Source organism: Aphelocoma coerulescens (genome assembly GCF_041296385.1).
Source record: "Aphelocoma coerulescens isolate FSJ_1873_10779 chromosome W unlocalized genomic scaffold, UR_Acoe_1.0 ChrW_unloc_scaf_5, whole genome shotgun sequence".
NCBI classification, from domain to species: Eukaryota; Metazoa; Chordata; class Aves; order Passeriformes; family Corvidae; genus Aphelocoma; species Aphelocoma coerulescens.
This window is the reverse complement of record NW_027184084.1, coordinates 2,127,484-2,148,372: the sequence shown is the minus strand read 5'-3', so window position 1 is coordinate 2,148,372 and position 20,889 is coordinate 2,127,484.

Below are 20,889 nucleotides of genomic sequence, written 5' to 3'. Positions count from 1 at the left end.
CTAAGAGCAGTTTAAAAAATTCAAATAAAATAAAATAGAATAATAATAGGAAAAAGAGAGGAATAAACCCCAAGAACAACAAGCGATGCACAATACAATTGCTCACCACCCATTGACCAATACCCAGCCCATCTCCAAATAGCAATCAACCCCCTTTTGGGTAACTTCCTCACTTTACATACTGGGCATGATGTTCTATGGTATGGAATATCCCTTTAGCCAGTTCGGGTCAGCCATCCTTACTATGCTCCCTCCCAGCTTCTTGTGCACCTGCTTGCTGCCAAAGCATGAGACACTGCAAAGTCCTTAACTTAGGATAAGCAACACTTAGCAACAAGCAAAACATCCATGTGTTATCAGCATTATTCTTGTATTGAATTCAAAACACCTGTACCAGCTACTGATAAAAAATGATGATGCTTTATTCCCTTAGTGTCTGCTTAATGCCCAGAAAATGGTTGCTGTAGCTTTAAAATGGACCCGGGGGGTGGGGCAGGGAGCCTTGGGCTCCTGTGCGGGCTCTGTTCAATCTCTCTCTCTCTGGGTGCTCCGGACAGGGCGGACCAGGACACTACATGGTTCCTTTTGTTGGATTGGTTTTTTTTCCTAGTGTGAGAAACGAAGCCCACTCCTTTTGTTTTTGGGGTTTTATAAATTTAATAAGGGACAATTGGGGACAAAGGTCACTTAAAGCAAAGGACAGCGCTGGGTGCTTGGCTCATAGCCAGAGGCACCCCCACTTACACAAACTTCCCGGTTATATGCTTTAACATTATGCATATTAATAAACTACAATGCATATGCATAGTTTTTCTGTGAACTAATTTACATTTCTTTTTTAGAAGGGATTAACATAGTTCCTCCCCCGGTCTGCCTTTTAGAGCATGTATATTATGATGTGAGGGTCTTTGGGGGTCTTCTCTGATGAAGGCTCAGGTCTTCCTCAAATCTCAAACTTTTCAAATTTGTCTTTGGAGCATGCTCAGTTATGGTGTTCCTAGGTCTTTCTGGGTCCAACCGGTTTGAATTCCTTTCTCATTAGCACATCCTGCTGCTTCTCTTATCTTGTCTATTTTTGAGATTATCCACCCGGCTTTCCATTTATTTAAGCATTAAGCGATTAGTTAACCATATACTAGCTATTACATTGTATAAATAAGTTATAATTCAAATTATATAGGTATCTTATTGTTGTAAATGCTGGACTCTGTCTAGCAGGCTGCTGTGGCCTGAAAGCTCAGCGAGGGTTTGTAGATACAAAAATGCTGCTAGCGAGGATTTTCTTGTTATTTTCTAAGTCCGTGAGAGACTTTTCTCTCTCACAGAAGAGGTAGCAGGGAATGTAAACAACCCAGACACCTGCAACCTTGAAAAGTCTTGTTTATGGTATAGTAGAAAAATATTTTGACAATGGATGTTTTAGGATTTTAGCCAATCACCCCCAAGGGGTGGCTGGCCCTTTGTCCAATTAGGCTATGAAGAAAAAAGTCTATAAAAGAGTTTGTAAAATAATTAAATAAATCAATCTTGCTGCACAACTCCTGCCTGCTGGATCTTCTCCTCCTCCTCCTCCCTATGGCTGCGGGACACGGTGCTATACCGTAGGAACCAGGCCTGCGGTAATAAGGGTTTCCTAGGGTCATGCGATTAATTGCATCCCGGAGTCCATTTTGGACAGCCCTGCAATCTGGCTCCGGCAGCTAGCAGCGTTACAACGCAGCGGATGGTAAAGAAGGTAGAGAAGGGTCTCTCATGAGGGTTTGAGATGGTTTTAATCACATCTTGTCCCCACGATGTTCAGAAGTAGAGAGAACACGTGGTCTGGGTGCGGGGTTGTTTTGTCAGGGGCCCAGGGGCGGTCCCTGGGCAGGGTTGGGGTACAGGAACAAATTGGGAGAAACCAAGGGAATGGCCAAGGCTAGGGAGGGAACAGGGGGAAAACACAGAATCACAGGGTTAACAGGCCAACACATCTTATAACTCAAGCTATATAATCACCTTGTAACTTCAACCCTAGTTATAATGTTAATTAGTAAATATCTGCATAGCCAAGTTATTCTTAACATGCACATATTTTTTCCTAACATATTCCAATCCATAATATTTCTTACATTTTACTACCTGAGAAAGCCAATGCTATAATAGCTGTTTATCACATTAGAATGAAGCAAAAAGTTTTTCCTTCCCTTCCCCTAGCCTGGAGGCTGTACTGGGAATCCTTTCGGTGTTTTTTTTGTGTTATCTGCCCTCCCTGAACTGTTTCAGCTTGGTTTGTTTGTTTTTTTTCTTTTTGGCCCATCCAGGGAGCAGTCGGGACCGCCTCGAACCCAAGACCTCAGAGGAGCTGAACCAAAATGAGAAAGGACATTAAAATCCACCAACTTCAGCTGCTGCAAGGAGAAAACCCACGCTAGAAATCCCACAGGTTCCCTGCCTGGCAGTCGCCATCTTGGCCTCTCGGCCACGTGGTGAGGTGGGGGTGGGGTGTAAGGTTCAATTAATTTTTTTCTTTCTTTTTCTGTGCCTTGCAGGTGCCCTTTTTTTTTTTTTGTTAATAAACAGGGGTTTTTTTCACTTTCACCTCCTGGTATCCATTTCTCTCATTGGCAGAAGAAAAGGGAGTTATTGAAGCCCTTTCCCTCTAGAGGAAACGCTCATTCCAGAGGGTTTCTTCCTGAAATTTGTCTCCAAAACCGAGACACCAGGAAAGGTAGACAACTGTCTAATCTCTGTATTCGCAGTGGCTACACCAAAAGCCCATCAGTACCCATTTTGGTCCTTGAAGTACCCTCTCCTGAGGTAGTCAATGACAAGGATACAAGGAGCCTCTGGGCCAGTCACAATGGGGTGCTTTTCCCACTTGTCCCCTGTAAAACTCACCTCAGACTCCAATACAGACAGCTCCTGGCAGCCATCTGTCACTCCAGGGATCCAGATGGCTTCCTCAGTCCTGTGCTTTGATGGCATCAGTGTGCACTATGCTCCAGTATCTACTAAAGCTTTATACATCTGTGAATCTGATGTGCCAGGGCATCGAATCCATACAGTCCAGTATGCCTGGTCATCCCTTTCCTTCTCCTGGCCAGAGGCAGGGACCCTCTATTCCTCTTCTTGGTCATAGTATTCACTGTCTGACCTTTGAGAAGCCAGACCAGAAGCCCCCTCACCTGATCAAGGGAGGTGATTTCAGTTCCTCTATGTCTGGGAGATGCCAATTACTTTCTCATGTCTCTGCAGGAACTACACTGACTCTTCTTAGGTGGTCCCTTCTTAACAGCTCTCTTCCCTCTGTTCATGGACACGGGCTTCCAGCTGAAAGGTGGGTTCCCCATCCCACTTCCTCATGTCCTCCTGTTGGTCAGGCAGCAAGAAGCAGAGTGTGCCGTGTGGGATCTGCCTGGGGCTCCCTTTCCCTTTGTCCAGGGCAAAAGACTACTGATTTCTTGTGCTTCCCCTGAAACTGAGTCTCTGGCCCATAAGAATGAGGAGGGACAGAGATTTTCTTCAAAATTTTGGAGCCAAGAAGACACTCCACAGTAGTGTATCCATTTCTCAGCAATAGATCACTGCCAAGCTGTTAGAATATGACACTGGGGCACTTTGAACCACATTCCTCCAGATGGTATGTGTGCACAGGACATCCTCTGACTCTCTAGAGACATCATCATTTAGATCAATTAGATGACTACCAGTACCTCTAATTCACTCAGGTATTGGGTACCTTCATCTGCAGTATCCCACTTTCCTGGGGAGCTCACAAGGTCTTCCTGGAATGGATATCTTGCCCTCATGCTTGAGAGGAGCCATCTGCAGAGGCTGCAAATTGCTGCTTCTTTTCCAATTCCTCTCTCAATTCCCCAGTTTCTAGCAAAGGATCCCAGGTGTTGGGCTTCCTTACCTTCCAATTGCTAACTGTCTGCCCCATTATCCCAGCATCAAAGAAGCCAGGTAACGCAACCGGGGGCGTGTAATCACAAGCCTCGGTGTGCCCTCGGGCAGAGGGGACGCAGCGTTAGCCTCCACAAGGTCCTCGCTGGACGGCTCAGTGGAATAGGCGTGAGATAGATGCGTGCACTGGCTCCTCTTCAGAGGAAGCACATCGGGTGGCCGATGGATTAGGCCTGCGTTAGTCTGGAAAGCAAAGAAAGCGGGAGGGGCCTCTGGTATGGGTTCCAACAGGTTTATTTGCAGGAGAGTCCAGGAACCAGAAAAAGCCTCGAGAAGCAGGCACACCCCTTTATGGGGGGGTGGAGCAAGGCGGGGAAAGAGAAAACAACCAATTGGGTACAAGCAGAGGGGAGGATGCAATTTTTCAGAACAAATGGGGAAAACAGGGAGGCGGGAGTCATAACAGGGGACCAATTAATAACTAAGAAAGGGAGAACTTTCTGGAACAGGGGGAGGTAATTTAGGATTGGGAGCCACCCAGGGGGAGGTAACCTAGATCTCAGTGAACTCGTCTGGTCCACCTTCCGATCCACTGTCCTGGGTGGGGAAATCCACCCAGTGGATGGCCCTGGTTTGACTGACATTTGATGGCTTCAGCCCAAGATCAGGCTGAGCCACCCCAACACCTCCCCCTTTTTTATTACTTTGAAATGAGGGGAAAGGCTTAAGGGATTTCAAAACCCAACACTTAAAAATGGGAAGGGCTAATAAAATTAACAACTCCATAAAGAAACCCCATACAATATCCTTGATAATGGAAGGAATCCGGCCGCTGGAGCTCCAGGTGTACAGGAGGAGCTGCAGCAGCAGGTGGGACAGCAGCAGGTAGGATGTCATCACGCAGTCATGGGAGGTAACTTTAGGGACAGTGTAACATAAATAAAATTAATACAAATAGAATTAACTTAAATAACAATGGCTCCCTTGGACTCCCCCTCTTTCAAAACAAAACTGAGGGGTCATTTTGGGAAGGGGGATACATTTGAAGGAGACTGAGGTGGAAGGTTTGTTTTTCAGGCCTGGAGGAGGAGTCTTTTTTTCCAGGTGGCTTGGTTTTTATTCTTTTCCAGGCTGTGGCAGCTTCTTTCCTTTGCCTGGCATCCACAGGTGGTGTCAAAAAGGGTTTGATCCACTTCCCAGGGATCCATCTTGGACCCTCTGGGGTGGAAACACACCCCTAGCCTCTACCCTGGGTGACTAGGGGGCCATGTATCTGTAAAGTATCAGGGTCTTTTATTAGGACCTCAGGTCTCTCAGTCAGTTTATGTTTGGCAGAGTTTGTCAAGTGTCTCAGGATGAGAGGATCAGGTTCCTCATAGGAACAGTTTAAAAAGTTCAAAGTGAACAACGCTTTGGACAGTCTTATGATGGGGGCAGCGATCTCACTGCCACCCTTTTGTTGTTCAAGCAGTCTTTTTAGTGTTTGATGTTTTCTCTCCACGATGGCTTGGCCTGTGGGTGAGTCAGGGATGCCAGTGATGTGATCCACACCCCACTCACTCATGAATCTGTTTAACTCTGCAGAGGTGTATGCTGTGCCATTGTCAGTTTTTAATTTATTTGGTGTCCCCAACACAGCGAAGGCCTGTACTAGGTGGTTGATGACATCTTTGGCCCTCTCCCCACGGTGAGCTGAGGCAAAGGTTGCACCAGAAAAGGTATCCACAGAAACATGAATATATTTCTGGCAGCCAAATTGGGGGAAGTGGGTGACATCTGTTTGCCATACCTCACAACTGCCTAGGCCTTAGGGGTTAACCCCCTGACCTAATGATGGAAGCTGATGTTTCTGGCAGTTGGGGCATGTCGCCACAATGGCTTTCACCTGTTCTCTAGTGAGGTGGAACATTCAAATGAGAGCTGGAGCATTCTGATGGAACATTGCATGGCTCAGCTGGGCTTGCTGGAATCTGTTAGGCAGATTCGCTAACTCGATGGGCATAGCTAGAGCATCTGCTCTCCTGTTCCCTTCGGCAATAAATCCTGGCAGGTCAGTGTGTGACCTCACATGCATGACATAGAATGGGTTGCTTTCGGTGGGAGACAATTTGGATTAGCTGCGAAAGCAAGTTATAGATTTTTGGATTCGCCACCTCTCTGAGCAGTGCTCTTTCTGCTCTGGACACCACTCCTGCTACATATGCGGAATCTGTTACCAAATTAAAAGGTTCGTTGAACCGCTCAAATGCTCTGACCACTGCAGCAAGCTCTGCAACCTGCGGTGATCCTTCGACCACCTGCACATCACACTCCCACTTCTGAGTGCAAGGATTCCTCCAAGCGATGAGAGACTTCTGAGATTCCCCAGAACCATCCGTAAAGATCGTCAGGGCATTGAGGGGTTCACGACTCTGAATTTCTTTTGGAATTAATTTAAAGGCCGAATTGAACAAATTGTGTTTCAGGTTGTGAGCCAATATTTGTCCTGAATAACTATCAAAGGCAAACTGGAGATGATTGTTGTTTTGAAGGAGATGGTCCAGTGCATTGGTGGTTAGTGGCAGGTAAACACATGTGAAATCACACCCCGCAAGGGTACAGAGGCGAGACCTAGCCTTTATCACCAACTGAGCCATGAGCTCCTGTGGCGTGGTAATACTTTTGGACGGCTGGTGTGAGAGGAAAACCCACTCAATAATGAGAAGGGGATCCCTCTGCACCTTGTCCCACTGGAAAACCAGCCCATGGACGTATGGCATTTTCCCCAACACTATGAACTGAAAGGGCAGACCTGGGGCATAACGATGGGCTTGGCAAGATGACAGCGCCTCTTGGACCTTGATGAGGGAGTTTCTTGCCTCTTCTGTCAACTGCCTTGGGGATTTGAGATCCTCGTTCCCACAAAGCAGGTTGAACAGAGGGGCAAGGTCCCCAGTCGTCAGTCCCAGGAGTTGCCTCACCCAGTTGATGGACCCGCAGAGTTGATGGAGTTCCTGCAGAGTCTTGGGGTTATCGTTGATCTTTAATGGTTGGGGCACCACCATCTGCTCCTCAATTTTGAGTCCTAGATATTTAAAAGGTGAGGTCTTATGGACCTTCTCAGGATGGATTTTGAATCCATCAGCCTCTAAAGCCCTGATTACCGCCCCCAGAGTTCAGCCCAGGTACTGCTGCGTGGGCGCACACACCAAAACATCGTCCATGTAATGTAGGATCACAGCTCTAGCTGCTCTTTTCCGGACAGGGGACAGAATGCGAGCGACATACCACCAGCAGATGGTGGGTGAGTTTTTCATGCCTTGCGGCAGAACTTGCCGGTGGTAGCGCTGCATGGGAGCCTCTCGGTTGAGGGAAGGCACCGAGAAGGCAAACCGGGGTGCATCGTCCAGATGCAGGGGGATATGGAAGAAGCAGTCCTTGATGTCTATGACTGCTAGCGTCCACTGCCTAGGGAGCATAGAGGGTGATGGCATTCTGGGCTGCAGGGGTCCCATGTCCTCAATGACCTCATTAATTTTCCGCAGGTCGTGAAGGAGTCTCCACTTGTCTGTCCCCGGCTTCCAGATCACAAAGACCGGGGAGTTCCAAAAGCTGTTGGAAGGCTCAATGTTCCCCCTTCCCCAGCTGCTCCTCCACGAGTGCAGTGAGCGCTCTCAATTGGTGTCTTTTTAAAGGCCACTGATCCACCCAGACCTTTTTATCGGTGAGCCAATTCAATTTCTGGGTGGGGCCCTCCGCAGTGGCCCCTACTAAAAAATCCCGGGGTTGAAATGGGATCTCAACCCGGGCTCCCCACTGGGACATGAGATCCCTGCCCCACAATGTAAACCCAGAGTCAATAACAAATGGGCGGACTGTTGCAATCCGCCCCTCTGGACCCTCAATCTGGACATGCGTCCTGCTTCTCTGGGCAGCCACGGATCCTCCCACAACCGTAACAATACCTTCTGCCGGTTGCAACCCCCAATGTGACAGCCAGTTGTTGGAGGCGATGACCGTCACGTCTGCCCCCATGTCCATCATCCCTGCTAGGCTGATGTCCGAGCCCTGGCATGAAATCTTGCAGCTTAGCATTGGCTTGTCTTCCCCTACCACCTCAGCCCAGAAGACAGATGGGTTGTAGTTTTCTGGTGAACTTCTGGGCATGAGGATGGCCTGGGCGAGAACCTGGCCAGCTGCAAGAAAGAAAGGTGGATTAATACATTGTATATTAATGGTAAAGAGTCCTTGTGATCCTACTTGGACGATCTCTGGTGTTATTGAGATCTCTGGTGGTGTACACGTGGTGTCTCCTATAACAAACAAGCAGCAGTCTTTAAGTCCTTCACAACCCACGAGGACCCGTCGAGGTGTGATAGAGTCCATCATGGTTGCAGTGGCTGTAGTCACAGTTTTTCTGGTTGCGGCTTCTTTATTTATGTCATCACGTGGGGCCGCAGATCCGTGCTGGGTCCTCAGTTTCCCGGCTGTACCTCCACGGGAGTGGGCGATGCTACTTGCCCTGGGGAAACAGCTTGGGAACTTTGATTAATTGGGGCTGGAGCTCTGCAGTTCCGGGCCATGTGTCCTGGTTTGCCACATCTATGACAAGTCCAGGTTCTGTTTGTCATCCTCTTGTCCTGAGGTGCCGTTGCCTCAGTGGCACCAGCAGCTCCTACCACATTCCCCCTCGTTTTTAAATTTGGTTGGTCAATTGGAACTAAGGTTGTGCAGTGTCGAATCATTTGCTTTAACGTTGGTGGAGGATCAAGTGGAAGGGTCATGATCACTCTCTTACAAGGTTCATTTGCATTAGCTTTTGCTATTTGAGTGATTATGCTTTCTCTAATTCTTGTATCTTCCACTTGCTTCTCCACCACTAATTTCAATTTGCCGATAAAGTCAATAAATGGCTCATTTGGAAGTTGCCGAATTTCAGTAAAATTTAGTTGAGGCACCGATTTAGGGGGCATCATTAAAAATGCTTGCTCCGCTGCATGTTTAACAGCATTTAAGACCGGCTCCGGGGTGTTTCGGGCCTGGTCTTGTGGCTTGGCAAGCAACCCCTCACCGGTAAGGTGGTCCATGGAAACCCCTGCGTTATTAGGGTCTTGCAATAAGATTGGGAGGACCTCTCTTAGTTGCTTTCTCCACCCGTCATCCCACAACTCGAATTTGGCTGGAGAAAGCAAGCAAGAAAAAATGCTTTGGAAGTCTGCTGGGACCAGCACTGTATTAGTGAGGGTGGCCCACAGGAGATTCCGGAAATACGGACTCTCCCTCCCAAACTCCTTCTGGGCTTTACAAAGTTCTTTGAGCCCAGCAGGATCAAAGGGTTTCCAAGTGGGGTTGCCGCCAGCTCGGTTATAAGTAACCAGAGCAGCAAAGGGACCGGAGGAGGCTCCCAGTTCCGGGTTCAAAATGGCATCGGTTCCGGTTTCCACAGCGAGGGAACCGGAAGATGAGGCGTGGGAACCAGGAGGCTCCTCCCAGTAGGCGGGGGCTGAGGAAAAAGAGAAGTGGCCACGGGAAAGGCGGGGACTCCAGATGCAGGGGGCGGTACCCGACGCGAAGGAGGAGCTCACAGACATCACGTTAGGAGGGGGTGGGGCCAGGACAGGGTGAGGAGGGGGGAGGAGAAGAGGGTTGTGGGAAGAAGAAGGAAAAAGGCGGGCTGTGCCATGCGGTCTCCTCCATTTTGGGGGAATGCAGGAACAGCAGGGAAAGGGGACAAAACAGTGGACGAAGAAAAGCCTTTGCCGTCATTTTGAGGGCAATAAAACTGGGAACCGCTTTTTGGGCGAACAACTGGGGAAGACGGCATAGGAGAGTGGGTTTGGGTAGAAGCTGAAACAGCTTGGCCAGGGCTATTTCAGCGGGGTGGCTGAGAGGATCGAGGAGAGTCAGGGAGACGGTGGCACCCCTGCGCCTCTGGGCATTTTACACCTCCCGATCTTCTCAGCGAAGGGGTAGTGGAATGAGGAACGCAAGGGGGGGAAGAAGGGACTTGGGAAGAACTGGGGAGAACTCGGGGCTTGTCTTTTATTTTCCGATTAGCTTTGTGTATATCTCTCAAAGCCCAGACCATGTAGAGAAACCTCTCTCCAGAGGGATCTACCCGTTGGTTTAATTCCAATATTTTGTCCCCCACAAATTGCCAAAACGTGGCTGACTTCAAATTAGCAGGGGACATCTGGGGGAAATAAAAGAAGAGCCACTTAACAAACCTTTTCAAAAACCCCTTTGATAACTTTAACTCACAATTCTTCAGGGACTTCCCAACTTGGAGATAAACTTCCCGCTGAGGCTGGGAAAGCTTAGCTCCCATCTTAAACCTCAGCCTCAACTTCACCCACCACCGGCAAAAAGGAGAAACTAAAGGCAATTTCCCAGGGGCCGGGAATCACAAAAATACTCACACACATGAGAAGAAGACACAGGCGTCCGGTCCTGGAAACAAAAGGGCACGGCGGGGTCCTCTGGGTCAGGCTGTTCTCCTGGCAGGAGTTGGCAATCTCCTCTCGGAGCGCAACTTTTAAAACAGAGCACACTGCCACGAGAGGCGTCGGCGGCTCCGAATCACTGACACTCGCAGCCCCCTGGCAGCGAGGACGATGCAGGAACTCACGTGCGTGAGTCCCTGTTCGGGGTGCCAACCTAACGCAACCGGGGGCTTGTAACCACAAGCCCTGGCGTGCCCTCGGGCAGAGGGGACACAGCGTTAGCCTCCACAAGGTCCTCGCTGGACGGCTCAGTGGAATCGGCGTGAGATAGATGTGTGCGCTGGCTCCTCTTCAGAGGAAGCATGTCGGGCGGCCGATGGATTAGGCCTGCGTTAGTCCGGAAAGCAAAGAAGGCGGGAGGGGCCTCTGGTATGGGTTCCAACAGGTTTATTTGCAGGAGGGTCCAGGAACCAGAAAAAGCCTCGAGAAGCAGGCACACCCCTTTATGGGGGGGTGGAGCAAGGCGGGGAAAGAGAAAACAACCAATTGGGTACAAGCAGAGGGGAGGATGCAATTTTTCAGAACAAATGGGGAAAACAGGGAGGCGGGAGTCATAACAGGGGACCAATTAATAACTAAGAAAGGGAGAACTTTCTGGAACAGGGGGAGGTAATTTAGGATTGGGAGCCACCCAGGGGGAGGTAACCTAGATCTCAGTGAACTCGTCTGGTCCACCTTCCGATCCACTGTCCTGGGTGGGGAAATCCACCCAGTGGATGGCCCTGGTTTGACTGACATTTGATGGCTTCAGCCCAAGAGCTGGCTGAGCCACCCCAACAGCCAGGCAGCAATCTTCACACCTGGCTGGTGACAGTAATCTTTTTGCATTTCTCAAAGTTCTGATGAGGTCAGAGACTGGATAGTTTCTGCTTCCTGTCTGAATTCTCACACTCCTTCTTCCAATTTTTTTGGTTGAAAGTCTGGCTTCTTGATCAGACCCTTCCTCTTCTTTCTCCTCCCTTTCTAATCGAGGATATGGAACTGTTGTTTTCCTTGTTCACTGTTTCTTTTTCACTTCTGGGGCAATTATTGCAGTTGCTGTGGTTTGAGTCCTTATCTCAGCCATAGTGTACTCAAATGCAGTTTGGGTTCCTGCCTCAACTACAGTCCTCTGAGAGTACTGAACTGTGGCTTGATAGGTACAGGCCAGGCCCCAGTACAGGGTGAGGAGCTGCTAGTTTTCATTGGGGTAGGCAAGGCACCCTTCTATCAGGTGAAACATCAGTTTGCCAGGGTTGTTTACCTGTTCAGGTGTAAAGTCCTAGGTAATGGGAGGTGATAACCTGTCATAGGTTAGCAAGCATAGTCTCGGAGGTGATGTCCTTGCTAAGGGGGGCTTACTGCTTCCTCTATGACCTGATAGAACCTATCAGATGGCCAGTTTGAATATGGACAATTCTATAAGCCACTTAAAGTTGTGACCGCCTCTGCGATCCACACTTAAGAATAGACAACCCCCCCAGCTCTCTCTCTCTTGTTTCCGGTGCTGGGACAGGTGGCTGCGGGCCCCATGTGGGGGCCAGCGGGCCTGGCCAGGCCCTGCTCGGGCCAGGCTGGGCCGGGGCACGGCCATCCTGGAGTAGATGGACCTGTTCCAGCCATGGAACCCCCCCCACTGCTTTGCCGTGGGCAGCTGGAGCAGCTTGGCTCTCCCCCCTCTCCACTGTGATAAGAAAATTCAACATTCCAGCTGCAAAGCTGCAAGGCCGAGGTGAGATTAACCCTTCTATTGCTGTGAAGAGCTGAAAACCTGAGGGAAGAGAAAGAGGAGATGCTTAAAGCTGAAAGTCTGTTGTGAAGCTATGATATATCAGAGTATCCCATTGTAATTTCATGAAGATATGGGGGGTGGAGTGTTCAGCTCGTAAGCAAAAGCACCTGCGCTGAGATAGGCAGATGCTGATGCAGCTGTAATTTCATGAGAAGTTTGGACAGGGAGAGATAAACCAGATGAGGACTTTTGCTCCAAATGGGAAAGGAGAAAACCTCAGTTCCTAGAGATGCTCCCAGAGATAGTCCAAAAGATGAAGATGAGGAAGACCCTTTGCTCCCCGGGAAGGAGAAGGGCCTCTGTTTTTTTTTTGTTTTTGAACGGCTCAACCTTAAAATTGTACCCCAACAACTTCAAGAGTGGACCCTCGAAAGCAGTTGTGGGAAAAGCTGCAAGTTGGGGGAAGGGACTCACATGCAAGCAGAGAGACTCCTCTTCCTAAATGGACTGAACAAAGTTATTTGGAAGTGGGCAGCTGTCTCGTTGTGATACTGTTTTCATAGCATGAGCAAGAGAGACTCTTCTTCCTAAATGGACTGAACAAGGTTATTATGGAAGTGGTAAACAGACGGAACATCTTAAGGGTTGTCTTTTTTCATTGTCAGTGAGAGAAGGGGGGAAGGTGGGGGGAGGAGGAGAGTTCTGAAGGTGTGGTATAATTTTTTTTCTTCTTTTAGGTCTGTTAATAAACTTTTTTATATTCTTTCAAGTTTGGTGCCTGCTTTGCTTTTCTCCTAATTCTTATCTCACAGAAGATAAACAGTAATGAGTATTTTGGACCAAACCACTACATAACCGCCCTAGGAACCTGCCCAAATCCTTCCATACACCCTGCCACCCAGGAACTGGCACATTTCAGTATCACCTCGCCCAAAATATTCTTCTCTTACACCAAGATTACACCAGATTCCACCAACCACATAATATGCTAACAGTGTTAATTAGTAGTATTAAACAGGGTGAACAAATACCTGGGGAGCCTGCATATTAAAACCATCCATATCTGTCCTAGGTAAGGAGAGGGAGATGTATTCTCTGATTTTCTCCACAAGATAGCTCCCCCAGCACAGCAAAGCCATCAGTGCCACAGCAAAGCACAGAGCCATTATTTGTATTGTGTTCCCATAGTCAGCAAAATAAAGACATAAGCAGTGCAACCAAGAAACCCCGTGTCCCACACAGGAGCTTGCTACTTAATAACTGCTGTAGTTATAGCAGACTTAATACAAACTGCCCTTGTCTTGTACCCCATGTTGGGTGCCAAAAAATACTGTGGTGGGTTGACCTTGGTTGGACACCAGGTGCCCACCTGTTGGGGTGTTGGGGTCCCCCCCCCCCCATCCCGCCATGTAGCCCTGGGAGAGGGGCCCTGAGGGGACAGAGACGGGGTTTCCCTCGCCCCTGGTCAGCTTCATTCCCCATTGGTTGGTTTGTGTTTCCCTGCGCGGCGAAGGACCCTCTGCCTGGTGACTGTAAGAGTTCCTCGGGAGAGCCCCAGCCATGCGGCTGGAGAAATAAACATCTCTGAAACATCTATCAAGAATCTGTCCATATATATTTCTTTTCCACGGGACTCCTTGTTTGATATGCGTGTTACAGTATCCCCGCTGCAACACCCACCAAGCCACTCTATCACTCCCCTCCTCAGCAGGATGGGGGAAGAAAATAAGATGGAAGAAAACCAACTTGTGGGTCAAGGCAAAGGTCATTTACTAAAGCAAAGGCTACTTCCCATCATCAAGCAATGTCCAGCCACTTCCCAGGAAGCAGGGCTTCAGTATGCATAGCATTTGCTCCTAAAGGCAAGCATTGTAAATAACAAATGCCCCCTTCCTCCTCCTTTTCTTAGCTTTTATATCTGGGCTGACATCATATGGTATAGAATATCCCTTTGGTTAATTTGGGTCAGTTGGCCCAGTTGTGTCCCCTTCCAGGATCTTGCCCACTCCCAGCCCCTTGATGGGGGGGAATGTTGGAGAGACACTGCTGATGCTGTGCCAGTGCTGCTCAGCAGTAGCCAAAACACTGGTGTGTTCTCAACACCTTTCTAGCTCCCAATGCAAAGCACAGCACTGTGAGGGTTGCTGGGGGAACATGAACTACAGCTCAGCCAGACCCAGTACAGCCAAAGAACATGGCATTGAGTAAGCATATCACATCCCCTTATCATGAACCACCCTTCAGAATAATCGAACAATACAATGAATTGTTTAAAGACAACACCAAGAGCAATGGGTGGTGGGACCTTCAAACATTGGGATAGACATTTAGGAAAAGGCATTTGGTTAGTCAATACTACAGGATCTGCCAATCGAGCTGGATCTTCCCAATCAAAACTTTTACGTACTGTAGAAGGGGATAAAGTTCCTTTAGTGCACATTAAAAACATGCTGGGAAAAACAGTCTGGGTTATTCCTGCCTCAAAAAAAGGCAAATCCATAATGGAATTGCTTTTGCTCAAGGGCCTGGGTGCACTTGGTGGGTAATGCAGGAGGATGGGGAAGTCTGGTGTGTGCCTCAAAGGGATTTGATTTGGGGTGAGAATAGGCAATGAATTAAATTGTATTATGCTAATTGCTATATAACACTATATTTTCACTTCTTTGGTGGCTGTATGCCCATCACTGCACTGGGCATCTTGCAGTGCCTGTCTTCACCACTCTAGAGATAGGGATCAGAACCCACAGAATCACAGAATCACTAGGTTGGAAGAGACCTTCAAGATCACCAAGTCCAACCCATGCCCTAACACCGCCTCAACTAAACCATGGCACTGAGTGCCACATCCAATTTCCACTCCCTTTCAATCGCCATATCAAGAATATTTTAGTAAAAATCACCTAGATTACAAAGAATGAACTTTGATGAAACTAGACAAGCACAGCAGTGATGGAACCAGAACTCGCTTCAACATGCGACAATCCAACACTATACATCAACTTTTTCTGTACTGAAAGACTCTTATGACAGGTGGAGCTCAAAGTCATGGATTAAATCTGGACAGGCTGGATCAATGGGCCAAGGCCAACTGTATGATTCTATTCTATGATAGATGGGAAGAGGCCAATGGTATGAGGTTCAAGAAGGCCAAATGCCAGGTCCTACACTTTGGCCACAGTAACCTCCTGCAACGCTACAGACTGGGGCAGAATGGCTGGAAAGCTGCCCATCAGAAAGGACCTGGGGGTGCTGGTCAACAGTTGGCTGAACATGAGGCACCATGTGCCCAGGGGGCCAAGAAGACCAATGGCATCCTGGCTTGTATCAGAAATAGTGGGGCCAGCAGGACCAGGGAAGTGATTGTCCCCCTGTACTTGGCACTGGTGAGGCCACACCTCAAGTGCTGTGTTCAGTTCTGGGCCCCTCACTACAAGACAGACATTGAGGTGCTGAAGTGTGTCCAGAGAAGGGCAAAGAAGCTGGGGAAGGGTCTAGAGAGTGAGTCCTATGAGGAGGGACTGAGGGAGCTGGAGTTGTTTAGCCTGGAAAAGAAGAGGTTGAGGGCAGACCTTAATACTTTCCACAACTACCAGAAAGAAGGTGGTAGCCAGGTGGAGATCAGTCTCTTCTCCCAGGCAACTAGTGACAGGACAAGAGGACACAGCCTTAAGCTGTACCAGGGTGTCTCGGTTTTGAAAGACAGGTTTCTGCTAAGGAAGGCAAAAGCCTCCCTTGAAGTGGCAGATATAACCCCTTTCCCTCTGAGTTATTATAATTTTGAAATCAAGGGTCTTTAGGCAAAGATGTGGGAAATAGGAATAACAGTCCTTTACTATATATATATATATATATAGATATATAACCAGTCAAACAAAACAACAACAACTATGACAGTAACAGCAAACACAAACCCAGTCCCAGCCTTCTCGGCTGTCAGGCTATTTCCCCTCGGGTGCAGTTCCGCTCGCAGCCGGCAGGGATCGCTGGCGGCTCCCGGTGAGCAGGGCAGGTGCGATGGTTCTTCCGCGGCTGCAGGGGGCGCTCCGGAGCGAGCTCGGGGAGCACGCGGCGCTGGTGCCCTGGGATCCCGGGGAAGGATGGAACAAGGGCTTCACAAACCGCTGGGCAGCCGATCCCGGACTCTCGGGAGCAGCAGGCTGGAACGGCAGGCTGGAGCGGCAGGCACAAACACAAATCCCGGGTGGCAGACGAGATGTATCCAAAAAGGGGAACCCCGCGGAGGTCCAGGCAGGCAGGGTGAGCACGGCTACAACGCAGCGAAGGCTCGAAGCAGCAGCGGGGCAGGGCGGCCACAGCCCAGCCTCCAGCAGGGCAGGGAAAGCAGCTTTGGGATCCCGGTGTTGTTTCCAGCAGAAAGAAAGACACCGAAAACGGGAACCAGCAGCCTTCTCTGCAGCTTCTCTCTCCAGACGCTGAGAGAGAACTGAACTCACACCCAGGTGAAAAACAAAAGCCTGGACAGGCCCTTTTGTCTTTCTTAAGTACGGCCATCTTCTCTTAAGTACGGCCATTTATCTCCTAGCAACATGCATATGGGAAAAATTCCTTTAACAGAAAAAAAACTAGGACTAAACTAAAACCCCAACACAGGGGAAGTTTAGGCTGGACATTAGGAAGAAGTTCTTCACAGAAAGGATGATTAAACATTGGAATGGGCTGCCCAGGGAGGTGGTGGTTGCCATCCCTGGAGGTGTTTAAGAAATGACTGGACGTAGCACTTAGTGCTATGGTATAGTTGACAAGGTGTTGTTAAGTCAAAAGTTGGACTCGATCTCAGAAGCCTTTTCCAACCTAAATGATTCTGTGATTCTATAAATGAAATCAATGGGCATTTTATAAGGATGGTCCATAGACTAAGGGAATTATATCTGTCTGTATATATCAAAAGATAGGAAAGGTGATGCTGTATTGGAAAGTGTGGGACCTGGCATGATGCAAATGGTTTGGAATAAGGGATGGATACTCTCCTGGGATAGTTAATTTTCTTCCTAGTAGCTTATGTTTTCGATTCAGTATGAGAATAATGTTGATAATTTACTGATATTTTTAGTTGTTGCTGAGTTGTGTTTATACTAAGTCAAGAACTTTTCAGCTTCCTATGGCCTTACAGTGAGAAGGCTGGAGGGGCACAAGAAATAGAGAGGGGACACAGCCAGGACCTGAACTGGGCAAAAGCATATTCCATACCCTAGAACATCATGCTCAGTATATAATCTGTGAGGAGTTAGCCAGAAGGGGCTGATCACTGTTTGGGAAGTGGCTGGGCATGGGTAAACGGGTGGTGAGCAATTGCTTTGCACATCACTTGTTCTTCTTGGGTTTTATTCCTCTCTCTCTTTTTGTTATGCCCCTTTTCATTTCTGTTGTTACTATTATTATATTTTACTATTTTATTCTTTAATATTTTATTTTGCTCCAGGACCTCAATATCTTTTTTGAAGTGAGGGGCCCAGAACTGGACACAGTACTCGAGGTGCGGACTCACCAGTGCCAAGTACAGAGGGACAATCACTTCCCTGGTCCTGCTAGCCACACTATTTCTGATACAAGCCAGGATGTCATTGGCCTTCATGGCCACCTGGGCACGTGCTGGCTCATGTTCAGCTGGCTCTTGACCAGCACCACCAGGTCCTTTTTCACTGGGCCTCTTTGCAGCCACTCTTCCCGAGCCTGCAGCACTGCAGGGGGTTGTTGTGATCAAAGTGCAGGACTCAGCACTTTGTCTTGTTGAACTTCATACCGTTGACCTTGGCCCATCGATCCAGCCTGTCCAGATCCCTCTGCAGAGCCTTTCCACCTTCCAGCAGATCAGTGCTCCTGCCTAACTTAGTGCTGTCTGCAAAATTACTGAGGGTGCACTTGATCCCCTCGTCCAAATCATTGCTAAAGGTATTAAATAGGGCTGGACTCAATACTGAGCACTGGGGGACACAGCTAGTGACCACCCCTGAGCTGGATGTAACACCATTCAGCACTACTCCCTGGGCCAGACAGTTTTTAACTCAGCTAAGAGTGCACCTGTCCAAGCCATGGGCTGGCAGTTTCTCCAGGAGAATGCTGTGGGAGACAGTATCAAAGGCTTTACTGAACTCCAGGAAGACACATCCACAGCCTTTCCCTCATCCACTAGGCAGGCCATCTGGTCATAAAAAGAGAACAGGCTGGTGAAGCAGGACCTGCCTTTCCTAAACCTGTGCTGGCTGGGCCTGATCCCCTGCTTGTCCTGTATGTGCTGTGTGATGACACTTAAGATGGTCTGTTACATGACCTTCCCCAGCACCAAGGTCAGGCTGACAGGCCTGTAGCTTTGTTCTTCTGACCCTTCTTGTAGATGGCCAATGGGATGCCCAATGTCCAGTCATCTGGGACCTCCCTGGCTAGCCAGGACTGAAAACAAATGATGGAGAGTGGCTTGGTGAGCTCTTTCACCAGCTCCCTCAGTACCCTCAAATGGATCCCATCCAGCCTCATAGACTTGTGAGTGTTTAAGTGTCTCAGCAGGTAACTAACTACCTCCTCCTTGATTGCAGGGGGTCTGTTCTGCTCCCCATTCCTGTCTACCAGTTCAGGGGGCTGGTTGCCCTGAGGATAATCAGTCTTACTGTTGAAGACTGAGGCAAAGGAGATGTTAAATATCTCAGCCTTTTCCTCATCCTTGGTGATAATGTTCCCCTCTGCATCCAATAAAGGATGGAGATTTTCCTTGGCCCTCCTTTTGTTGTTAATGTATTAATAAAAACATTTTTTATTATCTTTCACAGTGAGCTGGTTTAAAAAGTAAACTGGTGGGAGAAATGAACCCCACTGAACTGCCTCAAGAGAGATTACAGGTTGGAGTTACAATTTACTTAAGAGATTACAATAAATAGTGATACAGAGAAAGTGGTTTTAATCCACAAAGGCAGAGTATAACCTAGAACCCTGTTGGTCAGAATGATGGTTGCAGTCCTGTTAAAGTAATGGTTGCAGTCTTGTCAAAAGCAGTGGTCACAGTCCTGTTGAAGTAATGGTCCTCCTCCAGATCTGTCAAGTGGTGCCAGAAGTCCCCAAGTCCAAAGATTACATATGCTCAGGTTCAGGTGGTAATGCTCAGTACCTCCCCCAGGGCGGGGATGATGTAACACTTGGAGTCATGGGAGATTCTGGGAGTCTTTGATGGTCTAAGTCCTTGCAGCTGCCTATTTTGCTATAGTGCCATTGAATCCATTATGGTCCATTAGCAGAGATGACCCCTCAGGCTAGGTGTAACTGTGCTGGTGCTTCCCTGGAGGGGAGTTATCACAGCTGAATCATTTGTGTGAAGGAAAAGAAACACTACCCTGCCTGGCAGGGTTTGCCTCTTTTTCCTTATCTCATTTAACACCCAGCTTGTAGCCTGAGGTGTCAGGTGTGCACTGGGCAGCTGCTACAAATGATCCATCATTGACAGTTCATCAGAAATGACATAGAGGGGGTAGAATACAAAGTTTGGTTACACCCACATAGTGCTAAACTGGCACTCTACTCCTGTAACTAGAACACACAGCTGTGGCCAGATTAAGCTCAAGCTGAGCTTTTGCCTTTCTGATTTTCTCTCTACATGACCTAATGACATCCTTGTACTCTTCTTAGAGTCTAGAACACAAGTCCTATGAGGAACAGCTGAGGGAGCTGGAGTTGTTTAGCCTGAAAAAGAAGAGGCTCAGGGCAGACCTCAATACTTTCTACAACTACCTGAAAGGAGGTGGTAGCCAGGTGGGGATCGGTCTCTTCTCCCAGGCAAGTAGCAACAGGTCAAGAGGACACAGCCTTAAGCTGTACAAGGGGAAGTTTAGGCTGGACATTAGGAAGAAGTTCTTCACAGAAAGGATGATTAGACATTGGAATGGGCTGCCCAGGGAGGTGGTGGCCAACTTGGCTGAACAGGGATCATCTCTTGGAAATAAGGCAAAAAAGTAGTGTATGGCCAGTGGAAGCAAGGTCAGGCGATGTGGGAAGAATACAGAGATGCTGCTCACCACTGTAGGGAGAAAATTCGTGCAGCCAAAGCTCAATTGGAGTTGAAGCTGCCAGGACTCTGGGGAACAATACAAAGAGTTTTAAAAAATATTTTAATGGCAATAGGCAATGTAAAAATAACATCGGCCCATTACAGGATGAGGATGGTCACCTCACAAATAGGGACAGAGATGTTTAACACATTTTTTGCCTCTCTTCAACATGGATGACAGACCAAGGGGCCTCAGTGCCCTGAGCTGAAGTGATGCCTGGGGTGGCCACCTAAAAACAGAGTAGACAAGAATAAGGGAAGAAAGGTAGGTATTTATTTGAAGGACCATGACTGTGAGAACGATCAACTCCCAGTCAACCCTGAACTTGTGTGGGATCTGCTGCTCCAGCTGGATCCCTACAAATCTATGGGCCTGATGGTATTCAGCCAAGAATCCTCAAAAAGCAGCTGATGCCATTGCAAAACTTCTCTTGATGGTTTTTGAGCAGTCTTGGGAATCTGAAGACATCCCACTTGACTGGAAGCTGGCTAACGTTGTCCCGATTTTCAAGAAGGGCAAGAAGGATGACCCCAGAAGCTACAGGCCTGTTAATCTCACTTCAATGCCTGGTAAAGTAATGGAGAAGATTATTCTGGGAACTATTGAAGAACACCTTAAAGACAACACAGTCATCAGTCACAGCCAGCATGGCTTTATGAGGGGTAAGTCCTGCTTATCAAACCTGATTTCCTTTTATGACAAGGTTACCCACCTAGTTGATTAAGGGAAGCCAGTTGATGTCATCTTTTTGGATTTC